The sequence below is a fragment of the Euprymna scolopes genome, chromosome 4 (genome assembly GCF_053919585.1).
Source record: "Euprymna scolopes isolate OS-2025 chromosome 4, ASM5391958v1, whole genome shotgun sequence".
Taxonomy (NCBI): Eukaryota; Metazoa; Mollusca; class Cephalopoda; order Sepiida; family Sepiolidae; genus Euprymna; species Euprymna scolopes.
The window spans coordinates 151,200,571-151,221,506 of NC_136485.1; positions in this window are offsets into that span (position 1 = coordinate 151,200,571).

Below are 20,936 nucleotides of genomic sequence, written 5' to 3' on the forward strand. Positions count from 1 at the left end.
GATAGGGCAATTGAATGACACAATGAAAAGAAATAAATTAAAATACAAAATTAATGAAACTTTTGGGTCTTACCTGGAAAAATGTATCTTCGTGATATACGATAAAAGGGTAGCATATTTTATGTCTAAGAAAAATCGCATGATATAATGAGGTCCCCGTTGGTCTCATTCGTTCTTAGAATGGAAATATATCGCAGACTCTTATAAGTGTAGTGGAGAGAAACCATATATTATTACAATACATACCCATTTCTGAAATATTACTTTTTACAGATTTCTCAAAAGGGATACAAATATATTGCAGGGTCTCCATTCAAACTGAATATCCACACAGCATCTATCATATATATATATATATATATATATATATATATATATATATATATATATATATATTTATATATATACATATATATATATGATTCCTTTCAACTAAATTTCATATTTTTTTTACTAATCTAAATTTATGAATCTGAATATAATTACAGAATATATAGCTTATAAATGGCAAATCTAGTTACAAATTTCATGATGTTGAACATCTTATAATATAGTCCTTTAATTATGTTGGCATTTACAATTATTGGCATTTACTGGGAGAAAAATCATTCATTTGACACCCCTCCTTGTTAGTATTGACCATAAAATAGGAAACGGTTTGGTGTTACCCTCAAATTAAGTAACAGAACATATAAACCATACAATATATCTAATGAAACGTAACATTATATGGACTAAATCTAATAACATCTGCTCAGTTAAGAAAACTACTCTCAAACGTCTTAAAGGAATATATAGTATATATAATAACTAACAACTCTGTAATAGTTAGAAAATATTATATGAACGATTAGGTAGATGAGATTTTAATAGTGAAACTTGATATAATAAACACAATCCCGATGAACTTAGGGAAACATTGATAGTAAAACTGCCATCACATTGTAATTCTTATAAAATGACATTCGAAATTCTAGACAAAAAATCTTAAAAGTAGAATCGGCATTGGTAATTAAGATAAAATAGAAAGAAAGAAAACAGACGCAGAGAGTGCACGAGCTTCAATCCAGCTTTCGGTGTACACATACAAAACAGCCTGCACAAATAATTCTTTCACTTTGCCGATCGAAACGTTATTACAGATAGTGACTGGAGTATACTCATGAAACAATAATACGGTAAAATCATCCTTATCAACATCTTGTACTCTAGCGAAAATTAGGAGACGTTTCAATAAAGCGAAAATTTAGATCGAGCGATTACAAAAATTTGACAAGATTGCTGTTAAAACACTGAAAATAAAATTCACTAACTCTACCAACACAAATAGATGGACTTTGTTTGTTAAATTCCTACTTTCTAATATTGTAAATGAATGGATCTTCCTTGAAATTAGTAAGACTCGCACGTATATGTAGTCGGCACACTGTCAATTAAAGGACATATATTGCAACCATATGCAAACTTAAAAATAAAATGGAAACTAATAAGAATGCTACATTTGCGCTAAAGGTGTAAAAGAACTACTAAGAAATATCATTGAACACATATTAGGTGTGCAATATTAAGAAGGGCCAATAAACACACACCAAGAAAATGTAAGTGATGTAAGGTCTGCACACTCGATGCTTAATATATACTATATCAAAGGATAGTTTATTAAATAAACGGCAAGAACTCGAACAATGCTGTTTGCATAGAAAGAAATATTTACTATTTCACCAAAAACTACACTAAGTAAATAAAAATTGAATATTAATCAGTATTAAATAGATCTCATGAGAATAACGTAAAATAAAATAAAAACAAAATTAAAATATATAAAGAAAAAATTAGAGAGAAATAAGTAAATAATATAATAAGGCATAAAAATTGGGTACGATGCTAGTAAACAAATCTATTCTCTTATAAATACGGTTGTCTGCATTGATATCTATATTAGAAACTTGTTCTATTTATTTAAAAAGAAAATACAACTTCTTTATGCATGAATCGTGGAATCACATTGACTAGTAAAAGATCTAACAAATTTGAATATCCTTTTAAAACCCCATTTTAATTAATTCTCTATTAGTTTTTTTTCGGTTTTCTGATGAGATTATAATCGGCAGTTTACTAATACATGTAATTATACTAATGCAGGTAATCTACATTATGCATATTTCAATAAAACACAAGAAAATAGCAAATTCAGACTCTCTGAACAAAGAGACAAAACGATAAACCATATAGTAAACGAATGCACCAAACTGGCTCAAAAGGAATACAAAGTCAGGAGTGACCAAGTGGAGAGGGTCGCGCACTGGGAATTGTGCTAACGGCTGCAATTTGAACGTACAGACAAACGGTACGAGCATAAACTCGCAACATCACTCGAAAACGTGAACCACAAAAGTCTATGGGACATGGACATACATACAGACAAACCCATCCAAGCAAGAAGACCAGACATTGTAATAATTAACAAGTGATAAAAATCCTGTCAAATCGTAGACTTTACTGCCACAGCTGACCACAGAGTATGAAAGAAAATGAGAAACGAAGCAATTGCACAGCTAGAGATTTAAAAGGGATTTGGATGATGAAGAAAATCGAAATAATACCGATAATGATAGGAGCACTAGAAAAAAATCCGAAAAACTTTGAAAAACGAATGACAGAAATTAGAATCAGAGGAACGACTAACGATAATGAAAAATGCAGAAATATTAAGGAAACCCCTCGAATGCGGAGAATAATACAAGAATACAATATAATGAAGAAGCGTTCCAGTAAATGACGAACAACGAAGCTGCATATCTGCAAGTTCTACACGCCCATCACGCATCCCCTTCCATTGTCTCATCACCGTTCCCCCAAAAAGAAAAATGATACAAAAAAGCCGAGAAGTGTCAAGGAGGATGGCAAGACCGAAGAAAGAGCACTGACCAGACCTCCGCTAGACAAGCGGGAAGAGAACTGATACCTTGGGGGGCACTACAAATTGCAGTATAAACCAATGGCCACTACCAGCGAGACATCAATGGTAAGCGGGTGCTGCTATGACGCAAATTTGTTTGCAAATGCATTCGATGTGGTGTTGAAGGCTGGACATCTGTGGAGACTTGTTGTCACTCAGCTTCCAGAGAACACCACAGGTCTCGAATCAGATATTTCGTTAACTTGTATGAAAGCTTCATGTGAGCCGCTCATAATAATCATAATGATAATAATAATGATAGTAATAATAATCATAATGATAATAATAATGATAATAATAATCATAATAATAATAATAATCATAATAATTATTAGCATTATGAATGTACATAAGCATGAAACAATATTTTTATAAAAATGTTAAATACTGATATCAGAAAACGTAGTCATGTCAGTTTAGTAAAAACTATTTGTCTGCCAGTCAGAGTAAAGTTTAGTATTTGTTAGCAGGTTCAAACCAAATTATTTTCTAATAACTATGAAGCAGCGCGTCTACTGTTAAATGTAATAAAAAAATAGAAAAAAAGTAAAATGATGAAACACAAAGTGATCGTCATTTTTCGGAGAATTTCACTTGAACGAATGTAATACAATTATCACCATATATGTTATAGCTATGCAAGTATTTCTTATCACTGTCACTGTAACAAATTAGATTATAACTAGATGAACATCGGAATTTAAGAACTGTAAATATGGAAACCATCACAAAGATAATAATTTCACAGAATATACTCATTAAATATTCTTGATATTAATATATATGCAGATGAAGACACACACCTACCCACACACACTCACCCACCCACACACGCACGCACACACACGCACACGCATATATATATATATATATATATATATATATATATATATATATATAATATATATATATATATATATATATATATAGGATTATCCAACAAAAGGCCCCAATGTCCGAATGAAATGAAACTCTGGCCATAACTATTTTTTCTATATTAAAAACATTACATCAAAACACTAGGGTATTTTACCTTTTTTCTCCGTTCTACAGCATGTTATAGATGGTCTCCATTTAGCTCCGTGCATTTATTGAAGCGCAGCACAAAGTTGTCCATGGCGTTCTTACTGACCGAATCGGTAATGGTTCTCATCTTATCCCTGATGGCTTCCTTGAGTTTCGTGATGGTTCTGTGTTTCCGTGCGTGTACTCTGTCCTTAAGATAGCACCAAAGAAACAAAAAATCGGGAGGGGGCTTACGTACGGGCTATGGGGTGCCCACTCAAAATCAGTCTTGAGACTGATCACTCTGCTTCCGAAGTTCTCTTTCAGCCAATCACGGGGCAAGTTTGAGGTGTGAGAACTTGCTCCGTTTTGTTGGAACCAGAACTTGCTCATGAGCGACGGGTACATGGTCTGGAGCTCACTCTTGAAGGTGTTGAGGACCTCCACATACCGCTCCTTGGTGACTGTTACTGCTGCGCCAGCTTTTTAGATTAAGATTGGTCCGATGATGCTTCTGGCGAAGATTGCAGACCACACTGTGAATTTAGGAGAGTGCAGGGGTTTGATGGTTACTTCATTGGGTCTGGAAGACCCACAGAAACAATTTGTCTTGGAGTTCGCCTTTCTATCAAGATGAAAGTGGGTCCATCTGAAGTCCAGAAGAGGTTAAGGAACTTGGCGTCTCCTCGATCTTCTCGAGCATCTTGACTGTCAAAGTCCTCCTCTGCTTCTTGTCTTAGGCTGTAAGGGTCTGCAGCCTCTGTATCCTGTATGGGTAAGCCCTGATATCATTCACCATCACTCTCCTGCAAGTCTCACGGGACATACCGAGGGACTGACTTCGCTTACGCACAGAGCGTTTCTGAGTCAGCTGGAGAGACTATCTCACTCTTTCGACCAGCTCGGCTTTTCGCTTCTTAGGACGTCCCGAGTGGCTTGGACGGTTCTCTCTTGCAACGTTAAGATTCTCCACGGTCCTATACTTCTCAAAATGGGCCCCCAGTTCTGAATTTTGCTTTTTGATGGAGCCTTTTCACATTCGAACTGGCGCATGAAACTGCCCTAGGTTTTCTTAAACGACCCTGTCTCGTAGTAAAATTTAACTTAGTGGGGTCTTGGTGTACTCACAGTCGTTGATCCTATCATGCCCTGTAAAATAAGGGAAATTAATGAATACATAAAGGAGATATCACATATACACGTGCCCCGCTTTGTTGGGTCACCCTATATATATATATATATATATATATATATATATATATATATATATATATATATATATATATATATATATATATATATATATGTGTGTGTGTGTGTGTGTGTGTGTGTGTGTGTGTACTAGTCCACAGATAATAATGATAATAAGAAGAAAATAGGACCGAATTACATTGAGCAGAAGACGAGAAAACTAATGAGAATGCATAATCGACTACACAAGTAAAACAATACTGACGGACTATGCGAAAAGAAAATGCAAGGAGGATGGGGACTGATTAACGTAAATTATTGGTTTGAAGGAGCGACAAAGAATTAGAAAATTCAGGTAAAAACACAGAAAACTGATTACCGCAGAAAGACCCACCATCACGAGTAAAATACAGGAAACGATGAAACCAGAAAAACACACTACAATAAAGTGGGAGAAGAAATAGCTCCATAGCCAATTAAATAAAATAGCAAAAGTAGGTATTAATGGACACATCTGGGTGAAAGAAGAAAATATAAACAGAGAAACAGAATTCATAATGACATCTGCACATAACAATACGATTAGGACAAATCGCACGAAAGCCACAATAATTAACAACAGGAAACCAGTAAATTTAGAATGTGTTGACAAGGATATAGAAAAATAAATTACGTAGTATGTTTCTGCTTCAAATAACCAGTGCGAAATAGAAGAAAGAGCACGACTGCATGGGGAAATCTACGTACTGGTAAATCAGCAGATGACTACAACTCAAACATGGGGAATTAGTTGAAATACAAACTGGAGACAGTACAGGAAGAATCACTAAATATATTCGTACATAGACGTAGACATACAAACAGATAGACTCTTCCAGGCAAAGAAAACCAGACGTGATAATAATGAACAAGAAGCAAAGTAACTAACAAATTCTAGACTCAACCGCACAACTTACGTATGAAGTGAAGATCAAAAAGAAGGCAAAACAAAACGAATGCGCGAAAGTTAACAACGAACTTGAATATTGAACATGAGGAAAGTAAGTAGCGTACCAATAATTGTAGAACTAGGAAGATTTTAAATAATTTAAAACAAACATTATGACCCATCCGAATGGATGGAAAAATAAAGACACTTCAACAAACGGTAATGCTAGAAAACGGCTGACTTCTGAAAGCAAACCTTCGAGTGCAGGAACTAAACCACATGACTGATAAGCAATTACTGCACCAAAAAGAAATATAATATAGGACAAATTAAGCGTTGTAACCAAGTAAACTGGAAAGCATAAGTGTAAATTAATCCCCTTACCACCATAAAACTAGAATCATCGTAAACTGGCACAAATAGTCGAAGGGTCAAGAAAAATGGAAAACTAGTGAGAAAAAGCACTAATCAGACATAATTAGATTAGTCCAAAAAAAACCCCTACGAGATTTAGAAGGGTTATGGCCACTCAAATTGCAGTAGTAATTAAGGTTCAATGTCAGTGAGAAATAAATGACAAGCGACTGCTGCGATAACACTAATTAAGTTACAAAGTTTCTCGGAAGAGCAAGGGAATACTTGACATCTGGAAGGAGTTGTGGAGGCTATACAGCAGATGTGCTTAGAGATATCTCATACGATTAGCGAATCTCTCGACGAAGGATACCTTTCTAGAGCAATTGCTCTTGACATATCAAAGGCCTTTTGACAGAGTATAGCATAGAGGTTTACTTCGCAAGATCTCCAGCTACGGTATCGCTGGAAATGTCTTCTCAATTCTTATATCATTTCTCTCATATAAATTTATAAGAGTAGTGGCTGGTGGACAAAAATCCAAAACTCACAGTGTTTATGCTAGAGTCCCTCAGAGGTCCATCCTGGGCTCAACTATGTTCCTGATCTACATTAATGATCTTCCAAATCACATCTTTACATCATTCGTAAACATTTATGCTGATGACCCTACCATCTATGGTTGCATATCAAAGACCGTAGACAACCAAGTCCTCTATGATTTTCTCTCCTCTCCTCTTGAGCAATGGTACAATGGGGAAAAGGTGGCTTGTTACTTTTAATGCATCTATAAGACAAGCTTTTATTTTTACATCATCAACGCTCTGATCCCCATTTGGCCTCAATTAAAATGAATGGCTCTCGTCTTGAGGAGGCGTCATGTTTTGACAAGCTTCTGGGCTTAACTTTTACTCCTGATCTCTAAGTGAACACATACATGAACTCCGTTCCCAAGCCCGCTGGAAAAATAGTGATCTAGTAGATATTTCACCGATAATGCTATTCTCTATCTATATAAGAGCCAGGTACGTCCAAGGATGGAATATTTTTGCCACATCTGGGCAGAAACTGCTAGAAACAACACTGCCTTGACAAAGTTAAAAATAAATTCGTAGCCTCGTAGGAGATGCCTATTAATCTTCCCTGCAACCTCATTCTCACAGAATAGATGTTGCGAGTTTGTGTCTGCTTTAGGCTTATTTTCATGGCAGGTGCTTGACTGAGCTCCAATCTATGGTTCCCCATTACGAAACGTTCACAAGAAACACCCGTCTAGCAGAAAATAATACCAATAATTTCCCTCAGTCTTTATCTTTGCCTAATCCTAAACGTAGATTCCATAAACAAAGTGCCTTTCTTAGAACTGCACGACTATGGAATAGTCTTCATTTTTCCCGCTTTCAAGCTGACTACAATATGGTTGTCGTCAAGTCTAACGTAAATAATTTTTTGATGAGCCGTTCCATATAAGTTAACACATTTACCGTATTTTCATTACTAACGATTACTTTATTGTCCAATTGTTTGATGTACCCTCTGTTACCCTTATCGTCGAGTGGCCTCTTGGCGTTGATAAATGGTGATGCCTTTGTAACAAAGGTGCACATTTCCTCTAGATAATATTTTAAGAAAAATAGACAAACAAACAAATGTTTCAATAGAAATACGCGGATTCAATAGATGAACTTTGTAGGCATTATTTCCTCAATCAGATGAACCATGGCCAGTTAAGCCCGGTAATTAAAAAAGTTGGATCTTGACAAAGATCCTAAAAAAAATGCATAGATATTTCGCACGATCATTGCAAAGACAGTATCTAACAATTAAAGTTCCATTATTTTTCACGTTACTGAATCAACTATCAAATGGAATTTGAATGTCTTTCTCAGATAGATTTATATTAAATAATCTATATCAAACTGATAACTTAGGATGTAGACTCTCAATTGATTAGGTCATTCTGATCTATGATAAGTTGTAAAATACAAAAGTTTATATGAATATTCATATCGTTTCATAATGTTAAGTCAAGTAATTCACGCAGAAACACACAGGCACATAACCACACAAACACAGAGAGAGAGAGAGAGAGAGACACACACACACACAAACACACACACACACACACACACACATATATATATATATATATATATATATATATATATATATATATGAATTGAAATTGGCTGCCTGTGAGGGTGTCTATCTGTATAATTCCCTACCAAACTAGTCTGTCAATTTCAGTTTACAGACGCGTGATTTGACATAAGATCGATTGAGATTTGGGAAATATATATTCTCGGGTTTCGAAAACTCAGGCGAACAAAGTTCAATGATATAACAATTGAAAACTCTGCAAAATTCCTCCTCCAATTTTCGGTATAAACACTTAAAATTGTAAATATATCTTACTTGGACATGGATCAAACTTTTTTAATTTGATATGCACCCAAAATGATAAAATGTAAGTGGGTAAAATTTGGGGTCAAAATTTAAAAATATATTAACCTCGGCGGTTTCTACCAAATTACTCACCGATTTTTCTCCTTAATATGTGAAATTTAACATACGTTTATTCAGATATAAGCAAGCTTTTAAATCAGTTTCAGCCGAAAATGTCGCTGCCAATGGGTCAAAGTTCAAAAGATTTGATCTTTGTGGTGTCTAGCCAAATACTCAACCAATTTCGGGGTTAAACACATGCAATTTTACATAAAGTGTATTCAGACATGCAGTAAGCTTCTTTATAAGGTTTTGGACAAAAACTTGGTTGCCAAGATGTCGGTATGGAAGAATTTGACCTTTGCAGTTTCTACCAAACTCCTCCGCCAGTTTTGGGTCTAACCACTTTAAATTCGAGATGCAGGTTTCCTGGACATGAGTTAAAATTTATATATATATATATATATATATATATATATATATATATATATATATATATATATATATATATATATATATAAACTAGCATTTCAGCCCGGCGTAGCCCGGGTATTCGGAGGTCTATGCTGAGCAAAAGCAAAAAAAAAAGGTGTTTTTTTCTTAATTTTGTCCCCTATTATGACCTCCCAAATTTTATTGTTTTTGGCTCAAATCAAGTTATTAAGTAAGATCCATGCCCAAGGTACCTATATCTAAAATTTCAAGTGGGTAGACTCAAAATTGTCGGAGGATTTTCGTAGAGTTCTCAAAAGTCAAATCGTTGAACTTTGACCCCTTTACAGCCAAATTTCTGGCCGAAAAGCGATCACATTGATTTTCCCTAATCTCATTACCCTATATAATAAATTTCGAGTATGTAAACTAAAAATTGACAGAGTTATGACGTATGGAAATGTACACAGAGACACACACACGTTCACTTTAATAGATATAGTAGCATGGGTGAGCGGCGTTTCCCGGGTGTTTTGAGGTGTATGCTGAGCAAAAAAAGGTCATTTTTTTTTAAATTTTACCCCTATTATGGTCCTTTAAAATTTATTGCTTAAGGCTCAGATCATATTATTAGGTAAGATCCATGTCCAAGTAAGTTGTATCTAAAATTTGTAGTGTTTAGACCCAAAATTGTAGGAGGAGTTTGTTAGAGTTCTCAAAGGTTTAATCGTTCAAATTTGACCCCTTAATCGCAAAATTACTGCCCGAAAAACTATCATATCGATATTCCAAAATATTAGTACCCTGTATATCAAATTTCGAGTCTGCAGGCTTAAAAGTGACAGAGTTATTGCGTAGGGAAATGTACACACACAAACACACACAGAGACTGCCAGAGACTTTCACATTTATAACGGTCGGGTTTCAATCCTGGCTTGAGGTAGTCGCCTGTCTAGCCGCACTGATGAGCTGTGAAACAACGAAACAGTACTGTATGTGGATAACAATATATATATATATATATATATATATATATATATATATATATATATATATATATATATGTATATGTGTATAACTCCGCGGATTAAGTTATGTACGATACAAAGTGTCCGAGCAAAGCGGGGCTGAATTGATAGTATTACCATTAGCATATTAAGCGATGCTCTTTGTGTAAACAAATGGAGTTTATGTACTTTGGATGATGTCATCACATCATTAATTCACTACCGGCACAACAGCATGTGCTTGGGTTTCGATAATGCCTTGAGGTAGTTGCCTGTCTAGCCGCACTGATGAGCTGTGATACAACAAGGCAGTACTATATCTGGATGACTACATTCATATATATATATATATGTATATATATATATATTTAAATGAAAGTAAAAATATATATTATTTAATAACGCGAATATATTAAAAAATGACAGCTCTACCCTATTAACAGGAGTAATACATATATGCAATTAGAAGATGAGGAATAACAGTTGTATATATCATCGGATTAATAAAAAAAAACACGAGAAAAACTGTTTTCTTTCTTTTTTTTCGTCATTTCAGCATAATTGAAATAAAGATACCTGTGAATTTCATTTTTATCTTTTAATTAATTGTATATCTACGTATCTATAAAAGTGGAATTGTACATCCGTGTGTATGTGTGTGTGTGTACATTTCCCTAAAAAACTACTTTGTCAGTTTGCAGTCTACAGACTCGAGATTTGCCATAAAGACTTTGGAGATATGGAAAATATTTTAACATGTGTTTTCGGCCAGCAATTTTGTTCACAAGCGGTCAAAGTTCAGCGATTGGACCTTTGAAAACTCTACCAAACTCCACATATAATTTGGGGTACAAAAACTTGAAATTTTTTATGTAGTGTACGTGGACATGTATCAAACATTTTAATTTGATGTGATCCTAAAACAAAGAATGTTAATGGGTACACATCAAGGTCAACTAAAAAAAAATTACCTCTTCGGTCTTTACAAAATTAGTCAGCTAATTTTTTTATATTAACATTTGAAATTTAATATAAAGGGTATTCAGATATAAGGCAAGCTCTTTAATCTGTTTTTGGCAGAACATTTCGCTGCTAACGGTTCTCTTTCAAACTATTCAAACACTGATGGGTGGAAACATTTGAAATTTTACATAAAGGGTATTCAGATAGGAAGCATGCTTCATAATCGGGTTTCTGGCGACAATTTGGCTGCCAAGAGGTCTAAGTTGAATGAGAAGGCCTATGCAGAATCTACCACACTCCTCTGCCAATTTTGGGTTTAAACACTGAACATTTTACATGTAGGGTGCGTGGACCCGAGTCAAACTTTTTAATATGTATGTATATATGCACATAAATTTATGAACAGCACATATAGAACACGGCAAAGCCTGGCTTAGCTCTAAATATATATATATATATATATATATGTACATATATATATATATATATGTATATATACACACACACACACATATATATATATTTGTGTGTGTATGTGTATTGGTGTGGAGAGGGCTCCCGCAAGCCGTGGTGAAGGCTACCTTTCTAGGAGAAGTAACTCTCTGATTTAAAAAAAAATAAAGCTGAAGACCAGTACCCGCATTAAGCTGGTCTGCAGTTAAATTTGTTGCTGGCTATCTTGCTCTTGCTTGTTGCTGGATCTCAACATTTTGAACTGAGAGAAGGACTTAGCTGTCGTACAAAGCTAAGACTCTGTAACATCATATTTTTATAAATACTTCCTCAGACATTTGGACTCATGGATTTTAAATGTCTGAGGGAGTGACACTCGTCTGACAAGACGTTGCAATCATCATGTGTATATATATATATATATATATATATATATATATATATATATAAATATATATATATATATGGGTGTGTGTATTTTATTTTCGTCTTGTTATTATTTACATATATATACATATATATGTATATATATATATACATATACATATATATATATATATGTGTGTGTGTGTGAGTTTGTATCTATATAAAGTTTTATATCCAATGTTTGATTATTTTGTTACTGAAACTGAGCTTGCATCTCTAAATTTTAGTTCACATGACATAAACAAGATTATTCTTATTTTTTTTCATCTGCATGTGACTCTCATTTTATCATTTGTGTCTGATACATCTCGTTATTTCCCTACTCGGTTTGCGTCATTCCTAATTAACTCATACAACGTGTTATATTTTTTTTTGTTTTTTTTCTCAAGTTGGTTGGTTGCTTCACAACTCATACATGTTTGTAAAATATTAGTCAGGATCGTAATCTGAACTGATTTAACTTTCAAGAATTATCCCAGAGCTCAATTTTACTGTGAAGAAAATACGGAAAGCTAACATGGCTTACACATAGATAGTATTTATCCTAGGTACACGTTGTCTCATCTATCATATTGCCGTGGGATACCAGCATTTTTTCAGTGGATAAATATGACTTTTGATATCTGCTTTTTTTCGACTTCCGGCTGTCTAACTTTTGATCGGTTTTTGACTTTAAATCGTTTCAGTATTCATTTTATGCATCCAATGCGCCGAGAGGTGATAGACTTTTAATAACTTTTCAACGTTTTTATAGGCTTACTCCAAGAATTCCTCATATAACATCAATATGTTATATCAGAAATGACTTAAACCAATCTTTATCTCCTAGACCGAAATATACGACTCTCTTTGTTTGTTGTGCAATGATGTATTATTCTATTATAATAAATATTCCAATCTTTATTACGTTAAGATAGATATGAAACTGTTCTGCGCGATTTATTTTACAAAAGATTGATCTTGTTCGACATTGTACAATAAAAACAACAATTTCTTTCATATAAAAACACATTCAGCCAAATAAGATTCTTCTTCGTTATAATAGTGAAAGCTGAATATCAAAATAGTTCATTTCATATAAGACGAATCGTATCTTCATAATTATCATATACCTGGTATAAAAATATCCAAATTTTACGAAAAACAATACAGTAGAAAATTAACTATTAAAGAACAACATTTTCCGAGATATTTGCAAGTTTTCCTTACATGATAAACCGAGCAGAGCGAATAATATGCGAGGAATTTATTGATGCCATACAACATACTCAAAATTGGGCGAATTCAAACAAAAAAAATCCATTGGCCAAACGTTACCAGCAAAATTAGTGTAATCGTTTTCGCGTGGAGTTATGATAGTTGTATATAATAGTTCATTAATATTTAACTTAATGCAATGCTGTCTGCATAATTGTCATGTCGCAATAGTTTTAAATTGGAATACCAAACCACTTCTACAAAGGATCATAACGTAACCGTCCCAATGACAACAATACACGCATTAACCCTTATCCTGGAGTTTCCTTCGTGCCTTGATATGTGATGAATACATTAAAAAGAAGTAGTAATGTTGTTGTAATGAAAGCTTAATTTTTCGTTGTCAGGTTACAACGAAGGAAAGTCCAAAATAATTTAGCTTATACTCCCGAAAAAATATAATTCCAAAGGGCATGTGATTCTTTCTTAAGGGTTCCGTAAAATTTTTGTAAAACTCAGCCGTTTTGTTATTGATAAACTGAAAAAATAAAACATTCACCCCTATAATGATCAAGTATATAAAGCACTAAGTTAGGTTCCCCCAATATATTTTTTCAATTATTCTTTATGGAAGAATAAAGCGAGAGAAAAATAAAATAAAGCAGAAAAATAAAATAAAGTGCTGATCTATTCCTGACCAAGCGTAATCCGTAACAAAACAAACAATATCTTAACCTACACTATGTTTATATTATAGTTTGCAAAGTTTGATTTCTTCTGGCGCGTATTGTGCGATAATATCGGATATTGACTGGAATTCCGGTGAAAGTCGGACGAGCTCATGTGATAATACGCAATTTTTAATACCTATACTTAAAATACAGAAAATTAACGCAGTATCCTACCTAAACACAGGGAGGGGGTAATAACAGGAATGTATCCCACACATTAATTATCAGATGAAATATTATCACACCTTCAATCTTATTGTAAACAAAATCCACTCACGTCAGAAAAGAGAAATATACGAAAAATACAAGCCAAATTAGTGGACACTAACCTCTATATGTTCCTTCTTTACATCATTCAGGAACATGTTCCGCTGAGAAATTCAAACGCTAAGTAACCTAGAAGTATTTACTTTATTTTTGCTTACTCCCTACAAACTAGTAATATACAGTCTAATGACGAATATATTTATTGTTTTAATTTCCTTATTTTATTGATATATATCATAGTAAAATAAATCTTTTGATTGCTCCAACAAGTTTTTTTTAATATTCCCTGTTTTACAGTTGTTTTTAAGTTACGTTTGTGTGTGTAAATACCATTATATTACAATTCTATATTCAATAGAAAAAGTATTCCTTAAATTGTTCTGTGTTAGTCATGCACAACACGTAAAATAAAAAAAAATATATAGAGATAAAGGTATATATATATATATATATATATATATATATATATATATATATATATATATATATATATACACAACGTGCCAAAATTATAAGCAAATCGATCTTTTTGTTCTAACTCCGATAGTTTTCAATGAAAATTCGTGAAACTTAGCACGTTATACGGCAACACTAACGCATGCGCAGATATAAAATTTTCTGTTGATCTCCACAATTGCGAGTAAACGACAGTCATTTTGGTGACTCGCAGTTTCGTCAGCGTGCGAACTTTATATGGAAGATGGAACGTAAAGGTGCGTTAATTCAAGCTGAGAAGTCTACAATTGTTTAAAGGCACCCTAATAAGATTTCCACCTTAGAATATTCCAAAGAATTACACCGTGATCATCAAAAAAAAAAAGATTGTATTAACCCTCGAATTTGCAACGGACGTTCTGACACAGGAAAAATTCGTAAGAAATCATATCTGTCACGTCGAACAATGAGCAAGATCAAAAGAGAAGTTCGCCGTAACCCACTTGAAACTAGCAAACAAGATCCGCCCTCAATTGAAGGATATCCACAAAAAAAGAGGACGGAGTGGGCAAGAGATCACATCAAGGTGAATTTTCAAACTGTCTTGTTCACTGATGAGTGTCGAGCGACACTTGATGGACCCGATGAATGGAGGGGAGGATGTTACCATAATGAGGGTCTACGACTCCAAATGATCATACGCCAACAAAGAAGGTGGGTGTGCGATGTTCTGGGCTGCAATAATTGGCAATGAGCTGATAGGACCATTCAGAGTCTCAGATGGAACGCAAATTACCACCAAACTCTACATTGACTTCATTAAGAAACACTTGGAACCCTGTCACAAGAAGAAATTAACTTTCCCGAAATAAGAGAGTATTCATGCATGATAATGCACCGTCTCATTCTGAAAAGATAGTCAGTGAATATTTGGAGAGAGTTTTTGCTGGACATGGGAAAATAATGCGATGGCCAGCCTGTTCTCCATATTAAAATCCCATTGATAATGTGTGAAGGATCTTGAAACAAAATATTTATTCGGAGGAAGGCAGTACAATTCCAAGGATGACCAGGGGATTGCTATTCTGACTGCTGCCAAAGACGTTTCATTAGATGAATTGGAAAGTTTGACATCTTCAATGGACTAAAGGAGGTTTGCTCTTGTCAATAAAAATGGCAATTATATAAGACGTGGATTGTACTATGAAACCACATTAAAGTTGTTTGTTCTTTATTATTGTTGTTCTCAATTTACAAATTTCTAGAATAATCAATGTTTCGATGATTTTTTCGCACTTCACCAGATTTCAGCAAAGTTTTGCATATAAAGTTGGCAAGCTGAAAAATTGATACAAATCACCAAAATGGCTGCCAATTGTTTATTATTGGGCAGAATAGCTTAAAACTTTAGATCTACGCTTGTGTTAGTGTTGCCATATAACGTGCTACATTTCACAAATTTTCATGGAACACTATCGGAGTTAGAACAAAAATATCGATTTGCATATTATTCTAGCACGGGGCGTATATATATATATATATATATATATATATATATATATATATATATATATATATATATATATATATACATATATATATATATATGTATATATATATATGTATAATTATATGTATTTATATGTATATATATGTATATATATATATATATATATATATATATATATATATATATATATATATATATATATTATAATTCATAGACGGAATTAGACCTGGAGTCTAAAGAGAAGAGTTTATTTTAATGCATTAATATATGTATTAATACTTAAAATCAGTGCTTATAGTACTGTAGATATATAATAAGCTCAATAGATATATGTGTCCTACCGCTATTTAAATATTGAGTAAAAAGTTATATACTTTAAATTATGAATCAGTTTTAAAGAGAAAGATTATCACAATAAACTTGCTGTTGTTTTCCTCCCTTTTGAAACTGAGTCGTTAGTTATAATTATTAATTCTATAACAATATACATATATATATATATATATATATATATATATAATTTAAAGGAGATTAGAATAATAGTCTAAAGAGCTAAGTGTATTTTAATGTAACAGTGAAATTACTAGTTTAATTAAAATACAGGAAATGCTCTTTGTAATTTAGATATATAATAAGCTCGATAGTTAAATGTCCTAGAGCTAATATATATATATATATATTAGATAGAAAAATGCAAGCATGATCAATAATATAGTAAAATTTACACTTAGAAATTAAAATGACTAATTGAGAAAACTGGCAGAGAAAAGGACAAGCTATTTTTGTAAAATATAAAATAAATTTATAACTTAAGATATTGTAAAGTTATGGATTGATTGTGAATTGATAAGTTGAAATTTCAAAAAAATCGTAATGCTGAATTTTATTAAGTTACAAATGTATTATAATTTTTACTAGAATATTATGTATTTTTCTTTTTCATTTTTAACATCAATCCTTTTACATTTCTCTGTTAAATCTGAACCATTTTACTTTTCATGCTCGCATTTGTCTACATAATCCATGATATTTCCAGGTTTTGCTTTTTAATGATATTTTGTTCGTATTCCAAATCATGATTTGTATTCATTTTATTGGTAGGCCAAATTAGTACCGAATTATTTTTATTTTATTATGAAAGGATTAATTCGTTCAGATATTTATTGTTAGTATCTTTAAATCACTAATTTCCTTGTTTCTGTATTAAGTTACAGTACATTTCCGATAAATTTCAATGAATATATTTTCATTGTAAACAGACAATAGAAGATGCAAATAACATTCAAAATGTGTTTTTACATATGCCAAAAAGTAAAAAAAAGTGGTATTTAAAACAATAATATAAATGAACAAAAAATTGTTTTCATGATTTAACAAGTGAAATATAAGAATTCAATCCACAAATATTTGTTATTTAATTTTGAATACTTAATTCAGAAATAAATAGAGAGAAGAATGTAAATAATATTTGAACAAATATTGAGAGACAAATCCAAAATGTTAATTAATAAAATTCTTTGAAATTTCTTTTAGTTTCGGTCATTCAATTACTATTAACTAGAAAACTATTAAGGCTATATAGCTTATATATATACAAGTTTAGTACGTATGGAAATGGTTTAGGTATTAAGTGTCACAGGAAGTTTTTATTAGATGTCACATTACATATAATTAAAAAGGGATAAAATGCATAGGGAAATGTTTTTAACATATTGGAGAAGGCGGAAAAGGGGTGGGGATAACAGTTCCACTAAAATAGAGAGAACCAGTAGACAAATGCATAAGAGAATGGACGACAGCTAAAGATTAGATAAAAATAAGAAAATAAAGATGAAATAGACAAAAATTAAGGAACCGCCCTCTTAAGTAAACACTTCATCAAATCTCCACACTAACGTAATGTACTTGCAAAAACCCTTATCCCTGAGTGGCATCCGGGCCTTGATAAGTGGTGATCACTGTGTAAATATATATATATATATATATATATATATATATATAAATATAATTAGATACGTATATATATATATATATATATATATATAAATATATGTATATATATACATATATATATATATATATATATATATATATTTAGTGGAAATGGTAATTAATAAAAACTGAAGAAAGTGCCCAATACTGTTGTAGAGCAAATATGCGTTTTATTTTTTATTACCTTATCTTTCTGTTAAGTGACATTGTTTCAGCTACCCGGCCGTTTTTTGGCCGTCGGTAGCTTCCTCAGACCTTTACAGCTGCATCCATATACACCCTATGCCCTCAGCCACACCAGAAATGAACTTCCCAGACCCCCCACAAGTTCCTTAAACTACAAAACTAAAACATTACCAACATACCAAGCACCCCTCCCACCGTCCCCTCTTGTTTCCTTCCTCTCTTTCTTCCGCCCTCCTCGCGCCCCTCTGACCTCATTCACTCTTTCACTCTTTCATCCCATAATAACGAACATTTCTGTAAAAGTCTGAGGAAGCTACAGACGGCCAAAAAACGGCCGGGTAGCTGAAAAAATAATGTAACTTAACAGAAACATACGGTAATATAAAATAAAACACACACATATATATATATATATATATATATATATATATATATATATATATATATATATATATATATATTGTGTGTGATAAAAAATCGGTGAGGATTACGGGTTAAAATATTGCTGTGATAAGGAACTTAAATCTACCTTAATTAACCGATTACAAAAATACACAAGGACACTTACAAGAATTCGCTATAGTCAACAAAAACTACCATCACCACCATTTTACAATCACGCTAACCACATTCCTTGTACAAATGACAAGCAGAAGAGAACGAGAATAGTAGCAATAAGATTAAAAGCAGAGAATACTCCATACATACGTACTACCACCACTACTACTACTACTACTACTACTAATAATAATAATAATAATAATAATAATATTAATAATAATAATAATAATAATGAAAACATTTTAAAATTTTAAACTTTGCTAATAATAATAATAATAATAATAATAATAATAATAATAATAATAATAATAATAATAATAATAATAATAATAATAAAAATTAAAGCCCCAATATGAATTATAATAGTGATAAAAAAGTTATGGATAATGGCATTTGGTGAGGATAAATATACTGGCTACTAGCGTAGAAATATCAATAATAAATATATAATTTCTAATATAATAATAATAAAAATAATAATAATAATAATAATAATAATAATAATAATAATAATAATTATTATTATTATTATTATTATTATTATTATTATATGACATAAATGTATAAAAATAGAACATTACAAGTATTGAACAAGGATGTAACATATAAAAAATAAATTAAGAAATATGCAAGAGTGATAATAAATTGATTTTAAGGAATATTTGTAAAATTTATAAGTTGCATTCAGTTAATTATATAGGGTATAATATTATGAATATACATATTTTAGTATATAGTCGGGTACAAAACAATTATCATTTATATTTATAATACACTTGGTAAATATTAGAAATTAAAAAAAAAATACCCATGATTATAGAAAGAAAATTAGAAATTTGCATAAAATATTTAGTTCCCTTTTATATATTAGGAAAGGCCTTATGAATGTGAAGCCAAGCACGAGATAAAATTGAAGTTATTTTTTTATATTATGCTGTTTTATAAAAAATAATTTGAATTAAGCTATACTTTATGTGAAAAAAATTCTAACATTTCTATATCATTTACAATACACCACTATATAAGCTGAATTTTGTAAATTATCGAAATTAAAATGTAACATCATTAAAAAAGGGGAACCAAAACATCTGTTAATGCGTTTGATGTTTATAGAAAAGAAACTCGATCACATTTCGTAAGGCTTAACGCAAATAAGAACACACACACACACACACACACACACATATATATATATATATATATATATATATAACATTGATTGAGATTGTAAGACGGGGACTTCATCTTGGTTGTTGTTGTCACAACGTTTCGGCCGTTTTGCCCTCCGTCAGGTGCTTTGTATCGAACTGGGAAACCGTTTGTTAGGAGTCTCGAACCCAACCCTTTATTATTATTACGGGGTTACCGTGTCCGGACTCCAGCTAGGCTTTGGGACATAGTCGCTGATTCTCTGTTTTGAATGTTACTTTTTCACTGCCTTCGTTCAGGATTGAACTCAGCACCTTTGGTAACTGTAAATTCTGATACAACATCTAGGACCACTCGACCATATGTCACTAGGACAATTCTTAGTTTGATTTTTGTTAATGTTAAACCTATGTTGTTATTCAAGGTTTTCTCTCTCTATCAGAGGTGTCCAAATTGCATTCAGCTCTATGCTTGGTTTGCTCAGTAGGTTGTTATGTCCGAGCATGTGAGCTGTTTCTGTAAGTTTTCTCACTGTTTGTTTAGTCTTTGTTTAGTGTTTTTACTTCATCCCATAGGGGGCGATGGACCCCCTCTCCATCCAGAGATGGTTGGCTATACCCGATTTTTCCGTCTCCCCTTTAGTTACCGATTTTCGGTGTTCTTCCACCCTTACTTTAAGGGGGAGGCATGTTTCAGCCTTGTAAACCTTTCTGCAACTGCATGGGATGACGTCTATGCAGTTTTT